Source organism: Brassica oleracea, chromosome C6 (genome assembly GCF_000695525.1).
Source record: "Brassica oleracea var. oleracea cultivar TO1000 chromosome C6, BOL, whole genome shotgun sequence".
Classification (NCBI taxonomy): Eukaryota; Viridiplantae; Streptophyta; class Magnoliopsida; order Brassicales; family Brassicaceae; genus Brassica; species Brassica oleracea.
In genome coordinates, this window is record NC_027753.1 from 16,147,162 (window position 1) to 16,159,314 (window position 12,153).

Sequence of the window (12,153 nt, forward strand, 5' to 3'; positions counted from 1 at the left end):
GAGAAGTTCATCTCTTGGATTTTTGATTGTTATGTTCTTGTGTTCTTGTTGATTTCTTATCTATTTCTTTACATGATTAATCTGAAATCCAATATGTGTTTAAGAGGAATCATGGAGATTAGTGAGTAATCACCTTTTTGAATTCATGGGTTAGGGAGATTAAGGGTGATTAGGTTAGTTCTAGGATGTTTTAGTGTAGATCATTCATATTTCCTTGCTAGTAGAGTGAGCATAAAGCATCTTCTGAGTTGGCCACTGAGTAGTTGAACCTTAGGCATTTCCCCCCCGAAAGGTGTTCGAGGAAATGCCCGAGACAACTCTTCTTAGCTTTTAGCATACTTTGCCAAAGACATTTGTTGTTAAAGATGCTAAGATAGCTAATAGACTTGTTAGTAATGATTGCTTTCATATTATTCAACCAAAGACATTTGATGTTTGAGATATGTTAGCAAATGAGCATTCATCTAGACATAGAGCTTGCTTAGAATTGTGTCTAGGCTTAAGGTTGATAGTTTGATTGATCATTTGTCATCCTTAGTTCGATACTTGATCACCCAAGGTCTAATCCCTATGCCTATGAGTTCTCTTTTCGCTTAGTCAAGAAAGTATCATTCTGTTATTGTTTTCTAGTTTTAGTCATAGCTTAAAACCCATCTAAATCATTGGTTGCACTTAGATTAAGTGAGTACTTGCATTCTCAGTGCTTTGATATCCCTCAGAACTAGTTCGACAATCACTATACTACAACATTTGTCTTAGGAGCCTTGAAAACTCCTACCCTGACATAGACTCACTTGAGTCTTCTTCCAATGGCAATAATGAGTAACGAAATTATTTTTTCCAGCCATAAAAAATGTTTGATGGTATCCTCTAGACTTTCAAATCTTCACTCATGAAGACATTTGTTTCACATAAATCTTCCCGAACAAACATTATGAAACCTATTATGCCGATGTTTATTCGTGAAACGTTCTTTTCGTAAAATCTTTGGGTTGAACGTTTTTCCGATTATATATTTTATTTGTCACAAATTATGATATCACACATTCGTAAAAAAATAGATAGTTTAAGATGCAAAAAAAAATATTTACTTAATGAATATAATATGAACGAATATTACAAATACATCATTTAATAAAATAAATAATTTAAAACTGAAAATTCATATCCGCGCCGGCAGGATCTAGTAAACTGTTAAAATAAACATAGCCACATGTTTTTTTGAACATTTAGCCATATTTATTTCGGCAAATAGTGGTCCATTTATTTTATCCCTGTTAGGTCAGATGTCTAATTCACTTCCAGCAATATAAGGGATGTAAGGTTCTGTTTATTAACGTTGATTTTATTCAGTAAGATTTCCATAAACTCATGGTAGTCAAAATCGTTGCTGTTTTAAATGGCAACAATATCCGCTTAATGTAGATTTTGATCTTATTCAATTCCTAGTAGTTTTAGTTCATCGATACCTATGAAATGGTTGCTGGAACTGATCTGAAGGGACTATTATTTTGTTGCTGATAACATAGTAAATTTATCATGTTAATTAGAGTCATTATATATTATTAATCTTTATTTATCATATTATATTATGAAAAACGACAAAAATAAAATTACAAATAGAGATTTTTTTTTTTTCTGTTTTGTAACAAATGGTTATTCTATTACTCAAATTTGAGGTGGTCTTGGTAACCAGACCAGAATAGAACAACCAATAAAGCAAAGAGATCTATGAAAAGAACGGACATTCCTAGCTAGCGAACCAGCAATTTCATTCTGCGCCCTTGGGATATAGCTGATCTTAAATTCTAGAAAACACATCTGGAGAATTTGAATGACCTCCAGCTCAGATGAAAAGCTTGGCCAAGCTTATGGATCCGCTATCATTGCAATAAGGTCCTTGCAATCTGTCTCAAATCTCTGACAGGTCGAATGTTGTAGCATGCTCTCCATTGCCCATCTCAGCACTTCCAGTTTCGAGTGTAGTGATGTCTCAAGCCTCCTTAAGTTCTGTCTCTCCATAAGTTGGATATTTCCCATGCTATCCTTCCAAACCTATCCAATTCCGCTGAATTGATCCGTGGATATCCATGAACCATCCACTATACAAATATTACCCAAACTTAAGGCTTGTGTTTCTTCAACAATTTGCGCCTAAGGAAGAGCAGGTATAGTATCCTTTGCATTGTACCATGGCTGGCACTCACTCTCTGCATACCTGATTAGCACAAATGGGTCTCTATCTATACCTTTGAATAGTTTATCATTCCTAGCCTTCCAAATGTACCAAATTATCCAAGGATAAATGTCTATATCATCTTTTGGCTCCATAATACTATTTTTCCTCCAAAATAGATAGTTCATGTTGGCGTAGTTACTCGAGATAGGGAAGGTTTGAGAGCTTGACGGTGTTGATGATAATGCCCATGCTTGTAAGGCCGGTGGGCATTCGAAGATCGCATGAGTAACAGTTTCTTATGGCTCTCCACATCTTGAGCAGTAGTTATCACATGCATATTCTGACGTACCATATTCCTTGTGACTGCTACCTGTCCTGAAATCAATTGCCATATAAGATGACAAATCTTTTGTGGTGCATTCACTTTCCAAGAAAAGGCTTGAAGTTTGGTTATACTGGCTCTAGAACTTATTTTTCCTCATCATCTATTAGTATATTTGTAGCTACCCAATATCCAGATTTGACTATATACTGACCATTTTTGGTGTGGCTCCAACAAAAGGTATCACGTCGATAAGTAGGGCTTATGGCCAAACTCTGAATCATCGGTATGTCCTCTTGGGCTACATATTGTTCCAGTAATCGCGCATCCCACTCCTTTGATTCAAAATTAATCAGACTACTTACGATCATCTTTGGATGTACTACTGGGACCCTGGGCCGAGCCGTACTTGCTGGTGTTAAGGGAATCCATGGATCCTGCCAAACATTAGTTTCATAGCCTGAGTGCACTTTGTTTATGATACCAAAAAGTAATAGCTTCCTTGCCGCTATAATACTCGTCCACACATAAGACGGGTTATCCACTGTGCCAATTCGCAAAGGCGAAGTCAGGCGATAGTATTTTCCCCGAAGAACTGTCACCACTAATGAATCTGGAAATTGAACAAGACGCCAAAGCTGCTACGCTAAAATAGCATGGTTGAATTCATGGATCATGCGAAAACCCATTTCACCCTCCTCTCTAGGTGCACACATCTTTTCCCATTTAGCCCAGTGAATTCCTTGTGAATTCCTCGTTTTGGTGGTTTTGAGCTCCACCAGAATTGTACGATTGAACTTGCAAGGTTCTCACATATCTTCAAAGGAAGCAAGAAACTGGACATGACATATGTCGGAAGATTCAGCAAAATAGATTTAATTAAAACTTTCTTTCCTCCTTTTGTTAGACATCTACCAGTCAAACCATTCACTCTATGTAATAGCTTTTCTTTTAAGAAAGCGAATAGCTTACACTTGGAGCCACTAATATCCTCTGGGATTCCTAAGTAGGAGCCCATTCCCCCTTCGTTTTGTATACCAAGTGTATCTTTAATCAACTGTCGATCATTTTCTGGAATCCTCTTACCAAAGAGTAATGAGGATTTATCAAAGTTAATACATTGACCTGATGCTTGCCCATATGTCTTGACTACTTTCATAACTTCTTCACATTCATGGGGCTCCGCCTTACGGAAGAAAAACCTATCATCAGAAAAGAGAAGGTGTTATACCGAGGGGCTAGCGCGTGCGACTTGCATCCCCTTTATCTTCTCTTGGTTCTCTGCATGATTAAGAAGGCTAGCGAGCGCTTTCGTGCATAGAATAAATATTAAAGGAGACATAGAATCTCCTTGACATAAACCTCTTCCTGGGACAATATTTCCCCTTGGTTCTCCATTCATGAGAACTTTATACTTGATCGAGGTGATGCATCTCATAAACAAATCAATCCATGTTTCTGAAAAACCCATCTTCCGCTTGACAGCCTCAATGAATGACCATTCCATCCTATGAGATGCTTTACTCATGTCCGTTTTTATAGCCATTTCTCTTAACTCTTCCACCTAGCTTGGTTCTCAGCGCATGGAGCATCTCCTGAGCTATTATAATATTATCTGGGATCTGTCTTCCAGCAACAAAAGCTTACTGGGTTTCAGATATCCGTTGTGGAAGAATCTTCTTTAATCTTTGGCATAAGATCTTAGATATTATTTTATAGCTGACATTGCATAGACTGATAGGCCTAAACTTTGACATCTCATTGGGCTTAGTCGTCTTAGGGATTAGGCAGATATTGGTATCATTTAGGCCATGCACCATTGTTCCTTCAAAAAGAAATTGATTAACCATACGAGTTAAGTTTCTTTGACAATATCCCAAAATTTCTGGTAAAAGAGGGCTGTCATTCAATCTGGCCCATGGCCTTTTTCTGGGTGCATCGCGAAAAGTGCTAATTTAACCTCCCATTCAGTTATTGGTGTTGTAATATCCTCATTTATTGTCCCAGTAATCGTTGTCGAGACCTCTGCTAGCGCATCAGCTATGTCCTCAGGGTTGGAAAACTCAAATATTTGCCTAAAATAGCTAGTAGCAATGGCTACTAGTCCTTCCTCATCCTCCACCACATTTCCATTTTCATCTAGGAGTTGTGTGATCATATTCCTTGCTCTTCTTTGCTTCACTAGCGCATAAAAGTATTTTGAGTTCCTACCGCCAACTAGGAACCCTACTTTTTTGTCTCCAAAACATCTCTTATGCATTAAGAGTAGTAGATAGTTCCTTTAGAGCATTTGCTATTTCCTCGGAAGTAGCATCATCATTCGAATATAGACCTTCCACCTTTTTCTTAGCTTTTCTGAATTCACATTGTTTTGTCTCCTCCATTGGGTCAAAGATTTTTGACAACTAGCAATATGTTCCATTATATTCGCTTCAGGAAGCAGATCCTCTGACTTCTATCCTTCTAGAATGACTTGCCTTAGTTATTCATTATCCAACCAACGTTTATCAAATTTGAATTTCTTTTTTTTTCTTCAGTGGTTTTGTGTGAATATCCGCTAGGACCGGACGATGATCTGAGCCCCAAAGCCTGAGGTACATAATAGCTGTATCAGGAAACTTTTCATGCCAATCCGTATTCTCCACTGATCTATCCAATCGACATCTAACAGTTGTCCCTCCTGATCTTTTCCCAACCCAAGAAAGCATATTCCCAGTAAATGAGAATTTCAGCATGCCATAATCACTCAGCATCTGCTTGAAAGGTAAGAAAGAGCTATATGAACGCCTCATGCCTCCCTCTTTTTCTCTATGATCAGTTATTTTACTAAAATCACCTATCATGAACCAAAGTCCATTTGGTGCAGTTGAGAAACGCTTAAGACGTTCCAAATAGAGATCTTATTAAAAGTATTTAAATCATATATAAAATGGACATAACAGTAGACGTAACATGGACTTATGGATCAGTGAAAAAAACATGGACTTATGGTTTATCAGATTAGCTCATATATCTTTAACTTGAACGGCTGATATTAACTGCAGTGAGAGTTGGATTGAGCGTAATGACTACGATAAAGAGTCGGACACATGGTCCCTTATATGACGGGATGGCAGTTGTTGTTTTCACATTATAACCCCTTAACTCATATATCTTTAACTTGAACGGCTGATATTAGCTGCAGTGAGAGTTGGATTGAGCGTAATGACTACGATAAAGAGTCGGACACATGGTCCCTTATATGACGGGATGGCAGTTGTTGTTTTCACATTATAACCCCTTAACTATTCAAACTCAAACTCAGACAACCAAACACTTAAATCAATAAAAGAAAAATTAAAAACATATTAATAAAACAGGTAATAATACATTTAAATTTTTGCTCTTATGGAAAGTTTTCATGTACCACAGAAAATCATTAATTTTAGAGATTTTAAAGGTGACGTGGTTATTTTCAGGTGATGAAGCTGGAAGGTTTGCACGGATTATTCAATAGAGAGACAGTGATGGAGGATATGAAAAATCATCTACAAGGAGTCGCAAGCACAAGTGACCAACACCGAAAGTGGAGATTTGTTCAATATGGGCAATGGTCTCGCTAGATCGATCGATCAAGGTTGATGGATCGATCGATCAAAGATGATTTCACCGAGAGATTCAAAGCACTTGACGGATTACTCCTCGGACAACTCAAAGGTTGGATCGATCGATCCAGTTTGTGGATCGATCAACTGGTGTTGCACAAGGCCAATTTTACCTCATTGTTTTTAAGCCCAAGGTTTAAAAGAGATACTATATAAGCTTAATAACCTAATTATTGGCAGTTTAACACATAAATTAGAGATTAGAGAGACAGGCAAGAAACATGAAGAGATAAAAGGAGAATCTGCATAAGAAGAAAAGAAGATTTGGTCAAGAGTCTAAAGTTTTTTTTTCTTGGGTTTGGGTGTTTCATCTCCTACATACTCATAGTGACAATAAACTTAAGTCTTTACCTTATTGTTATGTTTACTTTAGGTGAATAGAAAAACACTACGACTGTTATGTACCGAAGTTGTATACACTTGATACTAGTAATTCGTTGAGAATGTCGTCATCTCTTTAGATATACCGATATAAGGAATTGAGTAAACAAACTTCTAATTTTTATAACTAACTTAACAACAATAAATTAAAGATTTAAAGATTTTTTTTTATCAAAACTGAAGCATTTAAAGAATATGCTATACAACAAATGCATAAAAACCAATTGAATAATACTCCATCCGTTTCACAAAGATAAACTTTCTAGCATTTTCACACATATTAAGAAAACACATTAAATTACTATAATAAACTAGGATAGTAACCCGCGCTTTCAAAGCGCGGAGTAATTTTTGTTAACAAATTCACTAATATACATGTTTGTTCACTAATATGTTTATACACAGAATTCAGTTTTCAGCTTACTTCTAGATTGTATTTTTTGGTTTTCAGTTTGGTTCCGATCAGTTGTGGCTTTTTGTGTTCGGTTCAAGAAATATAGAACCGTTTGGTTATTTATGAATTTGGGTTTAGTTATTTTGGTCTGGTTCCAATAATAATATTAGGCACCCGAAAGATTTTTGAATAATTTTCGAATTCAATTCAAATGGCGTGGGTCTGAATATGGATATGCAATTTTTTATCTTCATTTGGTTGTTAAATTTTCGGTTACATTTTTTTTTTTTTTTTTAATGAATGTCTTTATATTTTAAATATGCAGTATATCTCAAAGTTATATATCACGTCAAAAAACATATGCTAATTTTATATCTTTATGTGACAAAGATAAGTTGTATATTCAACAATTATAATCAGAAATATCAATATCATTTTGAAATAGAAAATATTTTAATTTTAATAAGGATTAGGTAGCTATATTTTGGTAATAAATAGCTATATATTGGTAGTTGTTGAAATTACTTACTTATATTTTTAATATGTTTGTAGGAAGAATATATCTTAATCTTTGATTCAAATCTTAATTTAAAATTAATAAAATCATGTAAGATAAATATTTATGAAATATATATGCAAGGTATATATGGGGGAAAAATTCTATGGTCGGACCCGCGAGCCCACAAGTGTTTTTCATTTATAAAGATTTGTTTCCTTATGAAAAAGTAAATTATGTTTGTTATATTTTGTAAATAATAGTTGTGTTGATTTGTTGTGGTGGCCATTCAATTTAAATTTTGATTTTACACCACACTTAACTGCAAGTTATTTTTTTGGCAGTTAATATAACTTATAGAGAATTTATATCAAAATAATTATGTTTAAAGTACAGTAATTGTTGACAAAAAAAGTACCATAAGGGCATGATTAACCCCGGTCTCTTAGCCGGGGTTTTTAACTCATGATTTGACATTTGTTTTTGATTTTTTACATTTTTCGGGTAAGAGACGGCTCTTATATCTCTTATTTAAGAGACGGTTTTTAGCTTTTCTTAGTTAAAATCTAAGAAAAACTAAGAACCGTCTTAACCAAAGGTAAAAATCCCAGTTGAGAGACTGGGGTTAACGATGGTCCAAGGTGATCTAACTCATTAGAAATAGAAAAAAAGAACTATTACTTCCCATCGTTAATGTTTACTACCCAAGTACTCAGTGCTACATACTACGGGAGATATTTTTTATTACTTCACATTATTGATTGACTTCTGAAACCTACCGGTTGTTCAAACTAAACTAAGAGTTAAATTCGGCAAATTGTGCTCGTTTCCAGCTTCAATACATGCAATTGCCACTGAAAGAAGGAGAAGCACTCTTCCCTGCCTTGTCTTCGAAAACAATTTTTATGGCGTTGATGTTTATTATAATATTTGGAGTGTGTGTAGGAGCAACATTCTGCCAATCAAAAAATTAAATCTAAAATTAAGTCCATAAATTAATAAACCACAGTAACACCAATGCATAACAGCGCTGCAGAGACACACCTTTATCTGAATGCAAAGAAGATCATCTGTATTACAATAAGCTGCAAAAAATTGAAATCAATAGGCTGAATGATTTCAAGTTTCCTCCTCCATCTTCTATCAGGAATGCAGATGCCTTCAAGTCCACGACGAACTTAGAATATATCCCGCTCCAATGGGACACCTCAAAAAGATAAGAGCTCTTATGTCCCAGACTTCTGACCATTTCGTAATGTTTTGACCTGAGTAATTGTCCTAATCTTCATGATCAAATGATGGTTTAGAGCTTTGGGTTTTTATGGGTCCAGTAACTGGTGCAGTGTTCGAAGCCGGAAGAGCTGACATGGAGTAGCTTCTAAAATGGCCGAATGAGAAGAGTTGAGATCCTGAGCCAAAAGAGAGTGATGGCTTGTGTGCAGTGCTGCTGATACATGGGCTAGAGCTTATCCGAGTCAATATCGTTCTTATCAAGTCGGTCTATCCTGATGCTTCTCAAACTGCAGTATCTCAATGATTTCTTTTGTCGTTTTTAGTGTATAAGAAAGAAGAATATGAAGTTGATAAGGAGAAAGTGATGACCTATCTTCCTGAAGCTTCGGACGAACTCCCCATGCCTAACACCGAAATTAGAATACGTTAATGCTCCACCTCTTTCTCCGAATCTCCATCATTATCCCACAGATACAAAATCTGTGTCGAATTAGGTTTCACACTTTCTTTTTATGAACAGATCAAACCCATAAGAGAAAAAAGAATTCAATAATCGTTGGAACACAAAACTACATGTTGGAATTGCAGAGAAGGGTAGTCTGGGTTCGTCACCACAGACTTCTCCAATTTATTTAATTCCATTCTACTGTGGTCTATTTGGATTAGGGTTTGTTGTAGTCGAATATGAATTAGATTTCAATTGTCAACTATACATAATGTTATTCCTAATGAAAGGTTTAGAGAATGTTATGTTTTTATTTTAATAAAAGAGATGTTATTAATATATTGGTTTATAAATTGAAACATGTATTTATATTTAGTCACAACATGTCTAAGAAGTCCAAAAAAAACATGCCAAGGTAAAATTCAAATACGGCTCTGTTTTAATAGATTAGATAAAATAGATTATCAAACTTCGTACGATAATAGTTAGTGCGAAAAGGATTAGATGGTGCATAATTAGAAAGTATTTGGCTAAATTACAATAATCTAAAAGAAAAAAAGACCTAAAATGTAAAAAAAATACATGGATGACAAGTGTCGAAAAACCCCTCTGCCACTTGTCAGAAGAAGGGAAAAAATCAACTTTATATTTATAGATAGATACTTTATGTATCTTAAGAATCATTTTTTGTAACTGATCTTAAGAATCATTTTAATAATGCCATTTTTATTATATTCATAAACACCAACTTTTTCAATGTTTATAAACTTTTTAAGGTTGAAGAAATATAATTTGTTAACGATTATAGAAATGGAAATTTGTTGTATTAGAAAATAATAAAACACCATTATTAATTATCATTCGGAAATGAACCACGAGTTTGTTTTAAAAAATTTCACCGATTTCTTTTGCTGGAACTCTATGTCTTTACGAGATTATTTTCATTTTTCAATATGAATTTCATAATTGTAATGAATTTGTAACTTTCCAGTAAATTAATAATATGATTGATAAATACCAATTGATTTGGTGTGTCCCAAATTGATGTCTTTTAATTGTATCTTGCCCCTCTTCATCTCCTTCTAATAAATCCTTTTGCCACACATGCATTTCTGCACCATAATTGATTAGCATTTGAAGATTAAAGATTTTTGCTAAAAAATATTTTGACCATTGTCAAGTCTTGAGTTTGATGAAATATTTTTGTAGGATAAGACAAATAAATCTACCTTTTCTTTTAAGAAAATATACAAAAGATATAAACAAAGTTTCCAAGTTTTATATGTGTTTCTCCAAAAATATTTTATGATCTTTTGGAGTAGTGAATCTTTCTCCTTTTTATCTAATTTTTTCTTTGTTCCGGTATTTTTTTGTTGTTTGATTTTTTCATTGCTCACAACTACTATATGTAGAGACCAAAGATTGCAATGGTTAACTACAAAATATTGCAATGGTTAATCGAATTACAATGGTTTGTAACTAAATGTTGCAATGATTGAACACCAAAACTTACAATGGTTAATCATGAAAGGTCGTAATAGTTCAATTAAACAGTTGTAAATGTTCATCTAAACAATTGCAATGATTTATTTAAATGGTTACACCGATTCACTTAAATCTCCGATAGAACATTATATATGTGAAAATAAAAAAAAATACAATTTAAAAACAAAGTAATTATAAACGAAATGATAAAATATATAGACTTAAAAAGACATAAGATAAAGATGAAAATTTTCAAGTCAAAAGTGATAATAAACAAAAGAACATAATATATGTTGAAAAACATAAAAAAAAATGCAATTTAAAAATAAAACCAGTTATAAACGAAAAGGTACCTTAAACGGATATAAATGAAAATGTACCTTAAACAGTCATGAGCAAAATTAAAATGAAAAGACATGTCTTTATGAATTAATTGAGATTGATATTATTAGTAGACGTATCGCTTTCTGCATTTTTTTAATTTTCAATATCTTTTAATTAATAGTAATACAATAAAATCAATTAATTTTTTTGAAATTTATAATTTTTGCATAAAAAATACAAAATTTCTATTTTTATAAAACAATTGTTTTTCTAAAACATCTATCTTTTTTGAAAGGGATATAGTAGTCGTACCTGCAGCGTTGTCTGAGCCCAAACGAACACAGAAGGAGACATGACACATCAAGCATTCATGAATCTCCCTATTCAGCACTGAAACTTCTGACATCAACATTTACGTCTCTACTTTCTCTACACAACCAACCCAATAAAACCTATACACAAATATCAATAACAATATTATATATATTATATAAGTAACTAATGAACCGCGTGCTAATGAGAACAGTGTGATTAACCAACCAAATACACTCAAAGAATCAACGAGATGTCGATCATCTTCTCGATTTTTATTCTCTTATTCGTCATCATTACATGCTTCCTCACAACTCTATCAACATCGGCCGCTTCGCAATCTCTTCACCCAGATGAATGTATGAGAAAAACCGCCAGTCAATTTATGTATGTTTTATATATAACCAATGTTTTTCATATACTAATGCAGTGAACGCACTAAAGGAGATAGCTACTACACTTGGTATCAAAAGATTGAACTTGAGTGCTGAAGATCCTTGCAACATACGAACTTTAATGATCATACAAGAAAAACAGGACGTTTTATTGAATTCCGCTAAAAATAACAGCATTGTCTGTGACTGTAGCTTCAACAACAACATGACTTGTCATATTAAAGTCATGTGAGTGTTATCCTGTCTCTTCTACTCTTTAGAGCTCAATATTTTTTCTCAGTTTAAATATTTTTTATAATTTGACAAATACAGAGAACTCAAGACCCTTAGTCTTCCAGGGAAACTTCCACCCCAGTTGGCCAAGCTCCGATATCTCCAAAAGATGTAAAGATGGTTTACTGGATCATGGACTCTTTTATATTGAATCTTTTGATTTTTAATTGTTTTATATCAAACAATAAAACCCAATTTAGTTCAAAACCCAATTTAGTTCGAAATCGAACTCCCCTGCTTTCTGAAGCTTTGAGTTAAACTGGGGGGGGG

General features: G+C 34.0%; 1 pseudogene; it reads left to right on the forward strand.

Moving 5' to 3' along the window:
• Positions 1-11,306: 11,306 nt before the first annotated feature.
• The window catches only part of LOC106300311, a 24,204-nt pseudogene continuing 23,357 nt past the window's right edge, over positions 11,307-12,153 (forward strand).